Here is a 16,536-nt window from a genome sequence, read left to right on the forward strand (position 1 = left end):
GATCAGCTCTGTGCTTTGCGACCATCTAGAGGGGTGGGATAAGGAGGGTGGGAGGGAGACGCAAGAGGGAGGGGATGTGGGGATAACGTATGCATATAGCTGATTCACTTTGTTATACAGCAGAAACTAACACGACATTGTAAAGCAATTATACTCCAATAAACATGAAAAAAAAGAGGGGGACTTGTATCAGAATATATAAAGAAGGGGCTTCCCTGGTGATGTAGTGGTTCAGAGTCCGCCTGCCAATGCAGGGGACACAGGTTCGAGCCCTGGTCCAGGAAGATCCCACATGCCACGGAGCAACTAAGCCCGTGCGCCACAACTACTGAGCTTGCGCTTTAGAGCCAGAAGCCACAACTACTGAAGCCACATGCCGCAACTACTGAAGCCCACGCACCTAGAGCCCGTGTTCTACAACAAGAGAAGGCACCCCAGTGAAAAGCCGGCACGCCACGATGAAGAGTAGCCCCTGCTTTCCACAGCTAGAGAAAGCCCGTGTGCAGCAACAAAGACCCGCCACAGCCAAAAATAAAAATAAATAAATTAATTTTTAAAAAAAAGAATATACAAAGAACTCTCAAAACTCAATAAGAAGACAAACAAGCCAATTTTTTAAAAAAACGGGCAAAAGATTTGAACAGACACTTCACCAAAAATGTTAAATGAATGGCAAACAAGCACAGGAAAAGAGAAGTTCAACATCATTAGTCACTACAAAAATCCAACAAAGCTCAGTCAGCTACCAATACATACTTATTAAAATGTCTAAAAACAAAAAAACTGATAATACCATGTACTGGAGAGGATGTGGAGCACCTAGAACACCCATACATTGCTGATGGGAATGCAAAATGACACACCCATTTTGAAAAACACTTTCCTTATAAAGTCAAACCATACCACCCAGCCATCATACTTGTAGGTGTTTACCGAAGTGAAATGAAAACTTATCACAGAGAAACCTATATGTAAATGTTTCTAGTGACTTTATTCATAATCACCAAAAATTAGAAACAGACCTAATGTCCCTCAACTGGATGGCCAAAGCATAAGGAAAAGGGACAGAAGGAAGAGAAGATCCAAGATGCAGGAAGAGCAGGGACTGAGACAGATCTGGGGTCTAAGCAGCAGCAGTGGGAAGTTCTCTTTAGAACACATTCTCACTAACTCAGATCTAGCAATTGCCAAGCTCTTTGCTGCTTGGTTCTGAGTTTCAGATTCCTGGGAGAGACTATGATTGCACCGCTTTAAGCTGGATGTCTACCTCTGGACAAAATTGGCAGTAGGCAGTGGGCAAGTTACCTAAGTCTGAGAAAGTCGCTGGGACTTGTCCCTGTGCACTGGAGCCACTCACAGCAAAGGGGAACTGTGTGCTAGGTAGGTGCCCCAAAAAATGTGTATTATAAGCAAAAAGGATGCACCAGTCCTCTTCCACTAGAGGTCACCAACAGGATATGGGAAGGACAAAAAGAGTTCAGTGGCATTCTCATTACTTTTTCCCCCACAGTCTCTTTAATACCCCAACAGGTTTTTGTCTACAGCCTAGGAGAAATAACCCTCATTCTCATGTTTATATTTTAAAGTTTTGTTTAAACTACTGACAAAAGATCATATGCATTCTCACTCGGTCCTTCATCTAAAAGATAATACCTCTAGGGCTTCCCTGGTGGTGCAGTGGTTGAGAGTCCGCCTGCCGATGCAGGGGACGCAGGTTCGTGCCCTGGTCCGGGAGGATCCCACGTGCCGCGGAGCGGCTGGGCCCGTGAGCCATGGCCGCTGAGCCTGCGCGTCTGGAGCCTGTGCTCCGCAACGGGAGAGGCCACAGCAGTGAGAGGCCCGCGTACCGCAAAAAAAAAAAAAAAAAAAAAAATACCTCTAAATGCTTAGGTTATGACATATATACACTATTGATACTATGTAAAAAATAGATAACTAATGAGAACCTACTGTATACAAGGAACTCTACTCAATGCTCTGTGGTGACCAAAATGGGAAGAAAATCCAAAAAAGAGGGGATATATGTATACGTATAGCTGCTTCACTGTACTTTGCTGTACAGTAGAAACTAACACAACAGTGAAATAAAGCAACTATACTCCAGTAAAAATTAATTTAAAAAATAAAAATAAATAAATAAATGTTTAGGGTATGTTAAGTAGTAGCTTTAACATGCTACTACCTTGCTCAAAAACTTGTAGGGGCTCCCTATTACCTACCACATTAAAGCATCTGAGAATTTAGAGTTCCTTATCAAATAGCCCCTCCCTGACTTTTCCAACTCCTCATTTATTAAACATCTGTTGAACATACAGTGATCTCTACTTTCTAGACACTAACATGAATATGATGACCTTATTTGTCAATCTTATTGACAAGAATTTATGGGCATAATGGAATCAAATATCTGAACTGAGACCATCCCAGAATATTTGTGGCATGTTTGCCATAATTAAAAGATATCACACACACCAAAAAAAAAGTTGAAAACACAGTCTCTATCTTGCAAGAGTAGTTCTGTGTGGTACAGGCTACTGCCCAGCAACCTTTGACCCTGTTCAGAATCCAGGCTGCCCCCAGGCCTACCTTGTTCACGCTCACCTTGCTTTTCTTTTGCTATTCCTTTGACCTTGAAAATCTTATCTTGTGCATCATCACTCTATTCTGTGCCCCCCACTCGAGGAAATACGGTAACCACCTTCAAAATATTTGTGCTTACTAACCTCTCCATACCCTGAACAATTCTTGTAACATAACAAGAAGCTGTCTTTTCTGAGTATGAGAAGAGCTTTGCATGTAATTTTTCAAAAATTAAGGAATTGGATAAATTTTTATCCAATTTGTAATACTTTAGTATCAAGAATAAGTTAAACGATAATTATGTGTTTTCCTTAACGCAAGCACCTCCCTTCATAAGGTAATCTGTCTCTCTACTCCTTGGAACTTCCATTACATTTCATTCCTCTACTGAGCACAAGTCGTTTTCTGTTTTGCATTATGGTTCTCTGTCAATACCTGCTTCTTCTGTGAGATTACAGCTCCTTGAGGGAAAGATCTGTGTCTTACTCTAATGTGCACCCCTTCCAGTTCTCAGCACAACACACTTTTTTCTTAAATGAAGGAAGGTATTAACCAACAGAGATTTCTATGGTGATATTATTACAGTCTCATCTTCCATATAAGCCTGTCGAACAGCCTAGAAATAAAACATTTTAAACAGTTCAGAGAACGCTATCTGTGAAATTGTTGGTACAATGTAATTCTAAAGTAGGTTTGGGGCCCCCCGACTATACAGAAAGCTGTCTTCTCTTCTGTGTTACTTTCCCAAGCCAAAAAAAGAAAAAAAGATAGTGGTTCCTGAGAAATAAGTGCTAATTTTAGCATTCCGTATATTAATGATTAGCAAGCAGCCAGTTCTTTCTCAGTAGCAGTACAGTAACATGGTTAGGAACTTGGGGTCTGCTGTCAGACTACCTGGATTTCAATTTTACCTCCACCACATATTAGCTATGGGATCTTAGGCAAGTTGTCTAATATCTTTGTGCCTCATTTTCATCACCAGTAAAAGGTAGAAACTTAACAGTACAGTCCCTCTAAGGGATGGTGTGAAAAATTAATGATTTAATATATTGAATATTTAAAGTGTTTAGAATAGTATACCTGGCACTTTGTTTAAAAGTGATTGCAATACGTAGCACTACATTTACCTTACATTCCCTATTGGTAAGTTTCATGATGTTAAGAACAAAATGAGTTTGTTTTTTTCTTTTTATCTCCTACAGCACTTAGCAGAGTGAAACAAATACTAGACGTTCAAAAAATTACGACGTGAATTGTACTTGAGACACAGAGATCGAATGCACAAGAAAATGAATGTAGGTTAAAATGTAAACACAATTAATTTAAATAAAAAGAGTTCTTGGCATATCATTTGCATACCTTCAGTTATTGCTTTATAATAAGTTGCTAGGTGCTTTATGACTTTATCTTTTTCTTGCCCTCTCAGAGCATGTAGTTTGGTGTAATACAGGTTATATCTCTCAGAACTGCTGGCCTCCTGACAAGCTGGCTATTTAGTCTGAGTGATGAGGTTACTGCAGCAAAAACTGGGTTAAAGTACATTACTTTTCTGCTGGAGATGAAAGGCCAATAATCCCAGAAAACAGCGCAAGGAAAGAGTTGGGCCAGCCAAGCACTTTGTGAAGGCTCATTTAGACCCTCCGCCGTGGGGTACTATGAAGGTGAGTGTCCTGATGCCAGGGTCGCGGGCCCGGAGGCCTGAGTGGGCAGCTGGCCTCGATAGGAGAGACAGAGCCTGGCCGAGGCCCTGGATGAATCATTCTCACCTCTCTAGGCAGGTGCGGGCGGCAGGATGGTTCCGCTTCGCGACGGTGCGGGCGGGACTGGGAGCGGCGGCATTCCCCGCGGAGGCCTCCCCCGGACCGCCTCCTCCGGGCGGGCACTGACCTTGCCGCAGGCGTCCGGACTGCCGCAGTCCCAGCGCCGCAGAGCCCGGAGCTGGTGGGGGACGCCCACTGGCACCCGGACCTACAAGCTCGTCGGGGCGGGCCGCAGAGCCCATGTGGAGCCGCCGCCCTCCCGCCCTCCCTCGGCGCTTCATTCCCGCGTGCGGTCGCCGGCTGAGGCGCGGGGGCCGCGCGTCTAGGCGCCGTGGGGCGGGGCGGGGCGCGCGCCCCCCGGGCCGCGGAGGTCGTGTCGCGCGGGCGCACGCGCCGCAGACGCGCGGGGCGGGGAGGGTGGGTATGCTCTGGGCGCGCGCGCCGCCGTCGCTTCAGCCTGGTGTTCCGCTCGCGCAGCCTGCTCCCGGCGCTCGGCCGCAGCACGCCGACTCCGGAGCGGCCATGGGCTGCGCGGGGCCCGCGGTGTAGAGTCCGCCAGCCCCGGACCCGCATCCCTCACCCTGACAGTCCCGGTAAGCGGGGGCGGGGGCGGCGGGGACCAGGCAGGCACCGTGAGGGGCGGGTCTGCGGGCAGCGGACAGCCCTCCGTGGACTCAGAGGTGCTGTGTGGGAGCCGTCCCGAGGGTCTCCCTGTGTAAGTGGATGAACCCCGAGTATCCCTGCCTCTACCCGTTGGGAGAGTCCCGGAGGCGGTGTGCGGAGCCGCCCCCATGGAAGACCCCTGTGCGAGTGGAGATTCCCAGGGCTCTCTCGGCATTTGCTGCCACGGGGAGGCCCAGTGTGGAGGACGCCATCCCCAGAGAGACTGTGTACCTACGGGAGGGCAAGGGTAGTCTCTGGTGTTGTCTCAGTAGACCATTCGGGAACATAGGGGAGCCTTAGGGAGCCTGCACCGTGGGGACGGACCCCACAGAGGACCCGTGTATATAGGAGGACCCGAGACTGTGCCCTAGAACTGCCTGGAAGAAACCTCTGACTGGAAGGAGAGGATCCTGCCATGGGATCCAGGCCAGGAGTAACTTCCCGTATGCTCAAAGGTCTTTGGCTTTGACCTCCTTCAGGGCTCATTGTTTCCTAACTTGTATCTCTCCAGCGTGGTCGAGAGGCAGGGGTCCTGTGGGGCTGCGCCTTTGTCCGTTCGTCCCCCACCCCATTAGAGTTTGTATTCTCCGTGGTAGCCCAGTTGGCTCCAAGCTCAAGGCAGGAACTTCTCTCAGAGCACAGGGTGCAAGAGAGGGGAGGACCAGTAAGGCCTCTGAAGCAAAGAAAGGAGATTTGAGCCCCTGGGTTTGACCCTCAGGAAGAAAGCAGTAAAATCAGGTAGAATAACTGACTCAGCCAGGTCCTGTAAAGAAAATCCTTTGACGGACGGAAAAGAGGATATGTAGGATTATTGAGCACCAGTGTGCCAAATACTAAACCAGGGATGTTTAACATCTCATAGAATCCTTACAACAGCCTTATGAAATTATCCCCTTTTAAACATTTGGCACTTTAGACTCAGGTTTAGCAATTTGCCCAAGGTCACAAAGCATGGAATCATGAAATCTGTTTTTCTAAGTTTATTTGGGTATCAAGGAGAGGCAGAAGCAAGAATGTTTATTTGTTAATAAATTGCATTAAGATACCAAGCACCGGACTTTGCAATAGTATACGCTCAGTAAATGTGATGATTAATTAAGTGGATGAAGACAGTTTAATTGGGGATGAGTGTGCTGTAGGAACTGATTTCCACTGAATCCCCAAATTTCAGGGTGTGGCTTCCTTCACTGGCAACCCTACTGTAATTATGCCTCTGGGTGGCTCTGCACTTAATTGGGTCTGGGAGAGGCCTCTGGGTGTAGTCTTTGACAGGACTTGCTCTGGGGATCTAGTGGAACCCTTCGGAGGATGGAGTATTCTGAGACTACCCTCCCTGCTTGCAGAATCCTTGAGGGAGAGGACAGAGAGACAGGATCACTTTTAGGAAGCATGACCTACAGTGTCTTTGTGGCCATCTGACTCCATGCACTAGCAGACATTGGTCCACAGATACCACTCAGGATACTTGCCCAGCAGTGCCTCTGCATGATGAGGAGGAGGGCAGGAAAGGCTCAGAGCCAAGGAAGGTTTATTGGGAGTCCATCGTCTGGGGAATGCAAAGGGTCTGTGCCTGACATAGCGATGCACCCTCATCTCACCCCCTGGGCTGTAGTAGCTTTCATTCCATCTGAATCCCAAGGGTGTGAATTTGGAGCCAAGGATAGACTCTGGTTTCTTGTCCAAAAATGGAGTGGTGAGGGAGCTAAGCAGTGGAATTCACCAGAGTATTCTGGAAGAGTTTTCCTGTTCCCCTTCCTTTCTCCTTCCACATAGCCAAACCTAGTGACATCCTCCTTTAACAGAGGTGGGTTCCCTGGGCTCCTGGGGTTACATAGTGAGAAGGGAGATCAGGCTTGTGAGAAGACAGAACAACCTGGGTGTGGCATCTCATGCACAGCTCAGTGGAACAAACTCTGACAAAGGCTGATATTGGTTAAGCACCTGCCCATTAGAGAATTGTTTATAATCCCCTTTCAGTTCAAACACCTTTCATCAGTTTAACACACCAAAATAAGCTGGGATATATATCTTTTTTAAGAAAATCAGAGCAAGCGTGCAAATATGATCTTTGCTCCGATTCAGAGATTTGTCACTGGGTTTTATTCCTAAACTGGTCTTTTTTACTGAGGGCTCTTGGTATCACACCCACTCATGACCCTGGAAAACTTGCTAGATGGCTCCAGGTGCTCCCCAAATATTGGACCTTGGATATCACTTCTTTGATGTCCAGCATTGGGTAAACATTAAGATTACAAAATCCTAAGAATACTGACTGTCTCCTCTAATCACAACGTGAGTCTGCAAATCAAATCATTCCACAGTGGGTATGAAGGATGTCACCAGGTGGCCTTAATCTTCTTTTTTAAAAAAAGCTCTCTCTAAAGAGAAATAAAAGGGGAGAGCATGGCTCACACAATTTCAATTGCGTGTACACAAATGAGTCTGGATTTTTTAGCCTTTAGTCTTCCTCATCATCTCTAGCCACATTCTTGTGGTTTTCTTCCTCCTACATTTGCCATCTTTAGACAATGCTTCCTCTTCCTCAAACACATAAATAGTAGGACCTTCCCCTGCCCGTTTCTCATACTCCTTGTATTTTTTCCAGTACACCTGTTCCTAAGTGGATCATATTTATGCAAAAAGTTTCCTTTCTTTTTAGCTACAGAATCTATTATCTTCCAGTCCCACATGCTTTTCTCCAGCAGTGCTCTTGGTTTCTGCTATCTTCATTTCCCAAATTGCTTTATTCATTTCTAATGAGAATATCATTATCTACTCCAACCCCTCAATCTTAATGACCAAGTTCTGACAGAAAAGCTTACCAGCTTTTGACCAAGAAACCAAGACCATCAGTGTCCAGCTGGAGACATGACTATTTTTTCTATTATAACATCCCCCTTCATCCTTCCTCCCCTTCCAGTGGGAGAAGGGGTCCTTCCTCCCCTTCCAGCGGGGTCCAGAGACCCATATACATTTACTAAGTGCTCAGGGCACTATGCTAGATAAATATGAGAGTTCCTTGCCCTTGAGGTGTTCACATAGGATCAGTCTGCATTTCTCTAATCATTTACTATAAAAAGTAAGAAGAAAAAAGAGAAGTACAGCTTTACAGAGTATCTATAGGAATCATCATACAGTATGCCTTTTCCCAGGCATCACTGAAGCACCACTGCTGTTCTGTGCCTCCTCTGGCAGCCACGTCCTTAGCCCCCGTGCCATTGCCCTGCCAGAATTACTTCCGCCCATATACTTTGAGTGAACTGGCCACTCTTGGCTCTCTATGATAATGACAGTACCTTATATTTGGATAAAATGTGACAATTTACAAGCCCTCTTACATGATCTCATTTGGTTTTCAGAAATGTTTCATCTTAACTGTGGTCTTCTTACTAAAACAACAGCGTGTTGGTTGGCTGGCTGGTTTTCTCTCCTTTTTTTTGTTTCATTTCATTTTGTTTTGTTTTGTTTTGTTTTGTTTTTTGAGCCTCCTAATCAGGGTTACGGGTCTCCAGAGGGAAAGCCCCAATGATTTACTACAGCCTCTACCTACCAGCCCTTAGGCTATGAAGAGGAGTTTCCTGTTGGGTCCAAAGGCCAAGCAATGCACTCACTGGTCAACCCTAGGACTTATCAGGGCTGTCCTGCTACCTGGCCTTAGAAAATCCAATTCTCTGTGTTTTCTTTCCTCCCTGAAATCTAAATACATATTCCCTTCTAGACAAATAGTTTAAGCATACTACCTCAAACCAGTTCTTTGGGCTAATTCTTATGTGAAGGCAGGTTTCTTTGCCTATTTCTATCTAACACCCGGCTGGCTTCATACCATCTAAGCCATGATGGAGTCTCCATATAGCTCCATGCCTTGGCATGTGCTTTTATCTCTTCCTGGAATGCCTTTTTTTCCCTTATCCACTGGGGTAACTCCCACTCAGATTTCAAAATTTAGCTCAAGCAACACTTTTTTTTTTTAATCCTACACTTATGCCCCCTACACACGCACATACTCACACTGCTTTCTCACAGGCTGAGTGAGGTTCCATTTGTTCAATCTACCAACAGTTACTAAGCGCCTAATTTGTGCCTAACACATAGTAGGCTGCACTCAGCAAATATTTGTAGAATCAACAAATAAGTCATGATAATTAAGGTGTAATGAGTGCATTAAATGGGGCTGAATCTGTGCTTCAGGGCCCCAGAGCAGAGAACAGGGAGTGTCTCTCCATCTTGCTGAAAAGCTCTGCTTGCTAAGTGCAATCACACCAGCCAGTCACTGATGGTGTGCTATTCCTTAACTGTTGCTCTGCTTCTGTGGGAAGCCTGCACTGTAGCTTCTCATGAAGACCCATCCCAGGCCCCTAGAGGCTAAAGATCATGCCATAATTTTGTCTTCATGTTTATTAGAGCTTTTGGACTTCCAATAAATATTAAACAACAACAGCACCTCCCTCACGCCTCATTCTCTTGAGCTGAGTCCAAGAAGACATTTTTACTCAGTCTTCAGCCCTCCTGCTCCTTGGGATTCTCAGAAGAGTCCTGTGCAGTCAGGGGTGACTGTGTCTTCCTGGGCTGACTGAAGCCAGTGCCACTGCACTGGATAAACAGAGGAGACTGGAAGAAGACAGGGAGGTATCAGTTAGACCCCTTTAGACATGAAAACTAAAAGTAGCCCATAGGCTACTGCCAGGCAACAGAATGGCTGACTAGAAACAGGCTCCAGGAGCACTGTGGTGAGGCAATGGATTCCTAAAGCAGGACCAAGATACTGGAAATCAGCCAGACTATTTCGGGCTTGAATTCCTCAAAGATGAGCAGAGGGTAAGGAGACTCTTTGATAATTTTTGTTTAAAGTCTCTAGATTGATATCAATGTGCACAGTGAACTTAGGGTCTCTGCTGTGCATTCTGCATTTTGTAGACCCTGGTTCTGCTGGTTTTCCATACCCTTATGGCTAATCACCTGCTGTGTTAGGTACATGGCTTCCTTGAGGCTCTCAGACAACCTTTTAGGCACATGCTATACCTGGAGCCAATTGTCAACCACCTTGAAATTTTTCACCCTTATTTGCAGATGCTGCTCATCTCATGCTAAATTTCTCCAGCCCAAACCCAGGAGGGAGGAGATACACTTTTAAGTTTACTGCACGTGCCCTCAGGGCAGCTGCCCTCCTGTCGGCCAGTTCACAGTGCCCCCAGGACACAGCATAAATGCAGGGGACTGTTGACTTTGGTAATATTAGTCTCTCTTTTTTTATAATTGTGGTTGTGGAAACTGGCCAAATTCTAAAATTCTGTAGCTCTCTCCTGTGGTCAAAGAAATCACCCATAACTACTGTATGGTTACCTGTTCTCATCCCTGCTAGCCCTGAATCAGCAGATAGGGTCCCCTCTGGGGAAGCAAAGTAGATGTGATGAGATGAGTAGGTGACTGTATAGTTTCTAGAATTGTGTTCTGAAGATTTGGTCTGATCAGTCTCTCTGGCCAACTTTGAGGAAGAGAAAAGGTAGTGACACCATGATCTCAAACTTTTTATGTTGCCTAGTTATCTCTGCAACATTCGTTGAACCAAGATTTATAGAACACATACTCTGTGGAAGGCAGTGGGAACCATCTAGACTTTTCTCCTTCTCAATATCAGTGAAAAACTGGGATTCCTTTTTCCATCTGCTCAACCCACTCTGGTTGTTTTCCCCTGTCTCCCAGCTCAGAGGTTTTCTTTGCCTTGTCCCTGCCTAGGGAAGCCTTCATAACCTCCAAACAATCACTTTTAGTTGCTTTTGAGCCTTTTTCAAACAGCTGCCATTCCCATACCAAGAATCAGATGAAAGCAAGTAAATGTGCTTTACATTTAGCATGCCCAGTGAGGAGACTCCTGCCTGTTGAGAGGCTCCTCACAGCCAGAAGTCTTTATCGAGATCTTTGGAAGAGGTTCCCTAGCTACCTTCCTTTTCCTTATTTTGCCACCAGCTCCTGCTGTGGAGCAGCCCCTCCTCCTCTTACTCCCACCACTTTGCCCTTATAAATCATCCCACTGCGTTGTAAGCATGTGCTCTGCAGAGAATGGGTGTGTCTTGCACGCACACATTTCAAGCTGCCCACATATGTCTTACTGCCTGACAGATTCATCTAGACAGACTTCTCTTCCCTGAAGAAAGTTTCTGGTTGTCATCTGTTTTCATTTCCTCCAGACCGTAGAGTCAGAGAGCCCTGTTCTACCTCATGTCCCTCTTATTCACCACCACCTGCTCCTGCTCCCATGAGGTTTTTTTCCAAGCCTTCCCTAGGTTCTACAAATCCTCTGACAGTCACATCATTCTTGGGACAATGTCTTTCTATCCCTCTTTCATCCTTGTTAGGGAGGCAGAAAACCCCAGTTCCACCCATCAGCCAAAGGAGTAATCATTAGATATAATTTGTGGCATCTTTGCAACTTGATTTCCTTTTAACTCACTCTTCTTCCTAGGACTCCTTCCAGCACAGCGGAGGCCAGGTTTTTCTCATCAGGCATTTGTTTTTAACTCCTCACTAATCAGGACCACTTGTTTCTCTAGAAATTAGAACTGATTTTGTTAATTTTTCAAACACCCCAGGTGCACATCGTGGATATTTCAGCATACTTGCTTTTAATCAAGGTGTCTTTTGCATATAGTTTCAATCCTCTCCATTAAGGATTAAGGGGTTTTAGCCTCACTCTTAAAGCCTAATTCTGTTGTGTCCTCACAATTTACTCTCAAAATCAAAGCCTTGTGATGAAAATGACTTGGGGTCTTGTTTGGATTTTGATGCCTTCTTTTTAATGGCTCTGCTCTACATTTGCTGCCCTTATGGGCATAAAATGGCCTAGAAAACTGAAGGGGGAATAGCAGTACTCCAAGATCCTGTGATCAGGGCTAGAAAGTAGTTTTTTTATTTTTGTCTGTTTGTTTTGCTGGTAGGTGTTATCTTCAGTCTTCACTGAAATTCCTTTGAAGATAAACTCCAAATCCACTGCAGTGACATCATTAACAGTTGAGTAGCTTAATAGTGATTCTTTGTATCCTTACAGAGAGTAGTGGTTGTGCAGGACTGCAGTGTGTTGGGATATGCTTGTGGTTAGTTTGCCAATACACAATGAGTCAGGTCACTTACAGAGTAACCCTCCTAATTGGCTGGGCTTTGTTCAAAACTCTTGTTACATTATCTGAAAAAGCCAATAAGAACCAAATGAATACCATTGATTTTCCTCCAGTGAATCATTCTTGAAAAAGTGAATTTCGTATGGTTATTCCAGGTCTCCAAATAAGTGTTTATCAACCTTTTTTTTAACCCATGCCTTCTAGCTGATAAACATTAATGTCGGGACTTCCCTGGTGGTGCAGTGGTAAGGAATCCGCCTGCCAATGCAGGAGACACAGGTCCAATCCCTGGCCCGCGAAGATCCCACATGCCATGGAGCAACTAAGCCTGTGCACCACAACTGCTGAGCCTGCACTCTGGAGCCCGCCAGCCAGAACTACTGAGCCCACATGCCACAACTACTGAAGCCCACATGCCCTAGAGCACAAGAGAAACCCGTGCACCGCGACTAAGAGTAGCCCCCACTTGCCACAGCTAGAGAGAGCCCGCGCGCAGCAACAAAGACCCAGAGCAGCCAAAAACATAAATAAAATTTAAAAAAAATTTTTTTAATTAATGTCTTATGACTGCTCCCTAAAACTTCTACTACGACTTCTAGGAGGGGGCTGCCTCCAATGATTTGGAAAGCTAGCACCTTCTGTATCTCCCCCAGGAACCAGGAGGATACTGTCAAGCTCTGCTGTTTTGTTGTCCATGTTACGGAAAAAAAGTAATGGCTTTTGATACTTGCTTTCCAGATATAAATATATTATAATTTATATGCTTTTTCAATCCACTATTTCTTCCCTCCTCCTGGAGTTCTGATATATAAACCCCTATATGCCCCAGGATCCAGCCAATGTGAGTCATTGCTCTGATCTTTATGTTCGTACTGGATTAAACCAGTTTTTTCTCTTTATTTTTATAGCATGAATATATCACAAGTTATCCAATAATTCTCCTACTAAGGTTATTTCCACCTTTTTATCACTGTGAAAAATGCTTTGATAGGGACTTCCCTGGTGGCGCAGTGGTTAAGAATCCATCTGCCAATGCAGGGGACACGGGTTCGAGCCCTGGTCCAGGAAGATCCCACATGCTGAGGAGCAACTAAGCCCACGAGCCACAACTACTGAGCCTGCATGCCTAGAGCCCGTGCTCTGCAACAAGAGAAGCGACTGCAATGAGAAGTCTGCGCACTGCAACGAAGAGTAGCCCCCACTCGCCACAACTAGAGAAAGCCCGCATGCAGCAACAAAGACCCAATTCAGCCAAAAATAAACAATAAAATTTTTTTAATGCTTTGATAAATATTCTTTTAAATATGCCCACAGGTAGAGGATCAAACTCTTGTATGTAGTACGGTTTTCTTCATTCAAAAGTATATTCATATCAGTCCAGATCTGCTAGACCGTCCAACCACACAGACTCTTAAGGCAGGCTTGAGAATTCAATTCTTGCGTCACTCCAGTCAAGGGGAAAGCTTACCTTATACCCTACAATGTTATCCTTGTCTTTCAGAGGTAACTATCTTTAAATCAAAAGACAAAAGCATAGTTCTCTAATCAAAAAAGTATAGTGATTCTAAGGCTGTGTTTTTCAAATTGCCAGTCCGGACCCATTACAAAGTCACCAAATCATTTTTTTACGATCTTTTTCTTATGTGGACGATTTTTTTTAATATTTATTTATTTGGCTGCACTGGGTCTTAGTTGCAGCATGTGGGATCTTTTAGTTGCAGCATGTGAGATCTTCATTGTAGCATGCTGGCTCTTAGTTGCGGCATGTGGGATCTAGTTCCCTGGCCAGGGATCAAACCTGGGCCCCCTGCATTGGGAGCGCAGAGTCTTAACCAGTGGACCACCAGGGAAGTCCCTGATGTGGACCATTTTTAAAGTCTTTATTGAATTTGTTACAGTATTGCTTCTGTTTTATGTTTTGGTTTTTTGGCTGTGACACGTGGGATCTTAGCTCCCCAACCAGGGATCAAACCTACACCCCCCACATTAGAAAGCAAAGTCTTAACAAATGGACCACCAGGGAAGTCCCTCATCAAATCATTTTAGAGAGTCACTATCATGATTGTTTTAATGAACTAGGATAGAGAGGATAGAAAATATCTGGGAACATCACATGTAGTAAAATTAGGATTCTTTCACAAAACTTTGGGTTCAGTTATAGGTCTATGAACATGTGTTTATAATTTTGTGTGTACAGGGTCACATCATAAACTATACTTCTTACTATGGGTCACAGTCAAAAAATGTGAAAAACATACCACAGAAAGTTTTCTGAGGAAAACACTGTGGCCTTGGAAATAGTAATTGATCATGAGGAAGGTTTGCAGTGAAGGGCTGGGTGTTAGTTTTGCATTCTCCTTGACGTGGTATGCCTGTTCCTCTCGCTGTAAGTTGGGGACCCGCTTTTCCACCTAACTGTAGAGCACAGCCAGTATGCATAAGCCATGTGGGCAGTGTCCGCAGACCGCAGGCCTGGCCTCTTCAAGAACCCCCTGGATCCACAGCCTCAGCAAAAGCTCTAACATACACACACTCCCTTCTCCACCCCTAGCCCCATTGCCACCCAAGGCTGGATACCCTCAGTAGGTCACATGGACTTTTAAAAGAATATGGGAAAGAAGCATTCTAAATGCTTGACTACATATTCCAAGCATACGCATTAACAGATAGAGAACTGAAGCCCAAAGCAGTAAAATAACGTGTCCTGGGTCACAGCAGATCCAGAACTAAAACAAGTCACCAGGTTGCCTCTGTGACTTTTTAAATTATATAATTAATGTACAAGGTAGGAAAATTAGAAAAAAAAGATTAACAAAAATATGAAAAAACATGCATTCTTATAAAATTAGATCATAACATGAGCATTTCTGTAACTTGCATTTTTCATAAATATGCTCATATATTTTGAACATCTTTCCACATTAGTAAATTTACTTTTACCTTAATGTTTTTCATATGGTTCATTCTTCCATTGTACTATAATTTAACCATTCCCCTATTGTCCCATATTTGTTTGCAACTGAGGAAAAGAATGAGTTTTTAATCACCTTAAACAGTTTCCTAATTTGATCAGTAAATCTTTCCTTGAACTTCCCTGGTGGCGCAGTGGTTAAGAATCCGCCTGCCAATGCAGGCAACATGGGTTTGAGCCCTGGTCCGGGAAGATCCCACATGCCGCAGAGCAACTAAGCCCGTGCACCACAGCTATTGAGCCTGCACTCTACAGACCACGAGCCACAACTACTGAGCCCGCATGCCACAACTACAGAAGCCCGTGTGCCTAGAGCCCGTGCCCCACACCAAGAGAAGCCACTGCAATGAGAAGCCTGCACACCGCAAGGAAGAGTAGCCCCCACTCGCCGCAACTAGAGAAAGTCCACACACAGCAACGAAGACCCAACGCAGCCAAATAAATAAGTAAATAAATAAATAAATCTTTCCTCAATAAATCTCCTTTGCCACCATCCTGTAAATGACAGTCATTTATTCAAAGCAAATATTCTTTAGTCATATATTTTAATTTTACAAACAAATTTTACAAGTGGGGAGAGGGGATCTTTCCTTTCTTATCAGTAGGTTTATAAATTTTAAAATATGGGTTGGGTTTATTTGATAACAAGTGATAACCTACCGAGACAGGGTAGGAATTTGCACCACGGTGGCACAGAAAATAGTTGTTTCTAGAAAGAAGACGTGGCTGTCATCAGATTTTATGAGTATTAAGACTTTATTGAAAAATCAGAAAGACTTATTCACAATTAATTAATTGGGAAATATTATTAACTGCCTTTCCTATTTTAGACATATTGCTAGGCAGTGGAGACAGGTACTGCACATGGTAAAACGATCTAAGAGAGGAAACTGACACTGATGATAATCATCCTATTGAATATGTAATAACAAAGATGAGTGTTCTAGAGCAGAAGAGCATGGTGCCGTCAGCACACCTACCTGGCTTGGGGAAACAGCAGTAACTTCCATGAGGAAGCACTATTTGAACTGAGCTCTAATAAGGGGAAAGGAATGTTCACAGGTCCAAAATAGAGGGAGCATGGAGACTTCTCTTGTGACGCAGGGGACAGAATCTGCCTGCCAATGCAGGGGACACAGGTTTGAGACCTGGTCTGGGAAGATCCCACATGCCACAGAGCAACTAAGCCCATGCACCACAACTACTGAGCCTGTGCTCTAGAGCCCTCGAGCCACAACTACTGAGCCCAACTGCCACAACTACTGAAGCCCATGCGCCTAGAGCCCGTGCTCTGCAACAAGTGAAGCCACCACAATGAGAAGCCTGTGCACCAAAACAGAGTAGCCCCCACTCGCCACAACTAGAGAAAGCACGCACGCAGCAACAAAGAACCAACACAACCAAAAATAAATAAATAGATTTATAAAAAATAGGGCTTCCCTGGTGGCAC

This window comes from Phocoena phocoena, chromosome 6, assembly GCF_963924675.1.
Source record: "Phocoena phocoena chromosome 6, mPhoPho1.1, whole genome shotgun sequence".
NCBI lineage: Eukaryota > Metazoa > Chordata > Mammalia > Artiodactyla > Phocoenidae > Phocoena > Phocoena phocoena.